Source organism: Pteronotus mesoamericanus, unplaced genomic scaffold, assembly GCF_021234165.1.
Source record: "Pteronotus mesoamericanus isolate MK-2021 breed Mesoamerican mustached bat unplaced genomic scaffold, CSHL_Meso_final contig_94, whole genome shotgun sequence".
Taxonomy (NCBI): domain Eukaryota; kingdom Metazoa; phylum Chordata; class Mammalia; order Chiroptera; family Mormoopidae; genus Pteronotus; species Pteronotus mesoamericanus.
Genome location: NW_026555285.1, coordinates 20,371,382 through 20,373,807, shown reverse-complemented (window position 1 = coordinate 20,373,807; position 2,426 = coordinate 20,371,382).

Below are 2,426 nucleotides of genomic sequence, written 5' to 3'. Positions count from 1 at the left end.
CACATATCTGCACATACCACAGACATGCTGCAAGTAATCTTTACAAGATAATTTCCTCAGCACTGCTAAAAAAAAACCTGATTAATATCCCTGCAAGAGATGCCTCTTAGATAACTAAATTTTAGTAAAGACCCTTTAATATTACCAAAATATTGCCAGGTCTAACACAGCCTGATATGTAGCATACATATAAATCTAGAACAAACAACTCAATGATACCATAGATATTAAGTTGATCAGCCTATTAAAATAGTATATTCAGTTCTAGGAAGCATATTTTAAAACACAGTTCAAAATGAACCTTTTCAAAATTTCTTTTTGCCAAAGTAGAATCATATCAATAAAATGGTAAGGAATGTTGACATTGTCACATGAGGACAAATTTTCTACTCTACCTTGCAAAATTTTAATCACGCATCATTTGCAAATGACATGAGAAACACTAGTATGACTATGAAAGCTTTATTCCTTTAGTGACTTCTTGAATATATTAGAATGGATAATGCATGTTCCCAAATATATGTGCATAAGTAGATATATTGCAAAGGAAAAAAATAGCCTTCAAGTAATTTCTCTGTCACTTCCTTCACATTCTAAGGCACTTTAGAAAAGTCTGTGTGGGAAGGAGCTGAAAACATACAAGGGAAAAAGAAAGCCTCTTCTATAAATGGTGCTGGGAAAATTGGAAAGCACATGCCAAAGAATGAATCTTCACTGTTATATGCCCATATATACAGCGACTAACTCAAAGTGAATCAAAGAACTAAATATAAGACCTGAAAAAGTACATTACATAGAAGAAAACAGGTACTGAACTTATAGACCTTAGTTTTAGAATGAATTTCATGAATTTGACCCCAAAGGCAGGGAAAGTAAAAGCAAATGTAAATGAACCAGACTGTATCGGACTGTATCAACTAGAAAGCTCCCCAGAGCCAAAAAAGAAAAAAATCAACAAAACAAAAAACAACCAAACAAATGGAAGAAACTATTTGTAAAAAACAGATCCAACAAAGGGTTAATATTCAAAATATATAAAGAACTCATACAACATACAGATAAAAAAGCAAAAATTCAATTTAAAAAATGAGAGAAAACCTGGACACTTCTCCCATGAAGACATACAAATGGCCAAGAGATATATGAAAAAGATGCTCCATTTTACTAGCCATTACGGAAATGCAAATCAAAACTACAAGATACATGTTACACCTGTTACAATGGCTGTTATCAATAAGACAAGTAATAAATGTTAGAGAGGTTGTGGAGATAAAGGAACCCTCATTCACTGCTTGTGGCAATGTAAACTGGTACAGTCACTGTGGAAATAGTACGGAGGCTCTTCAAAAAACTAAGAATAGAGTTACCACATGGCCTAGCAAACTGTCTTTTGGGTTTCTATACCAAAAAGTTGAAACATTTATTCACAAAGACACATGCTCACCTATGTTCATTGCAGCATTGTTCACAATGGCTAAGACATGAAGACAACCACAGTGTCCTTTGATAAATGGTGGATAAAGAAGATGCACTACATATATTCAGTGGATTACTGCCGACAAGAAAAGATGAAATGCTGCCATTTGCAACAACACGTTTGGATCTTGAGAAGATCATACTAAGTGAAGAAAGTCAGACAGAAAAAATCAAGAGCCATTTGATTTCACTCATATGTGGGATATAAAACTGAAAGCAACAAATAAAACAAGAAAAATAAACAAACAAACACTCATAGACACAGGCAACAGTATGGTGGCTACCAGAGGGAAGGGGGTAGAGGATACCAAAGGGTAAAGGGGTCAGATATATGGTGGCAGGAGAAGATTTGACTTTGGGTAGTAAACACACAATGCAATATACAGACGATGTGTCATAGAATTGTGCACTTGAAGCTTACTAACCAATGTCACCCCACTAAATTTAATTTTAAAAAGGGAAAATAAGGGATGGGGGACAGTGTTTTAACTTCTTTGTATAGTTAACCATTTGATTTAGTAAGCCTAAACTGGAGTCAAAGTGCAGTATATGAGCTTCTCCATTCCCATTGAATGAGACCCAGCATGATATGGCACTGTGATATCCTGAAAAGGTTAATCTTAACTGCAACAATGACGATCTCAAAAATAACAGTAGCTAAAGGATATGGAAGTTATTTCTTATTATTATCGAAATTTTTAAGGTTGGTAAGCTTACCTGGGAGTCTCCTTATGTGGTAATTCATCATCACCATCAGAAAGGATATCATGGATCACTTCCTTAAATTAAATGTGCATCAAAATTTGAAATTATTTCTCAGATTTTCTATAATTAAAAATCGTTCTAATTATTAAAATAAACTACTAGTGACTCTATCTTCCTGAATATTTTAAAATATTAAGAAACATCATTTACAGAATAAAAAAATATATCAAAACCATAGTTGTCTA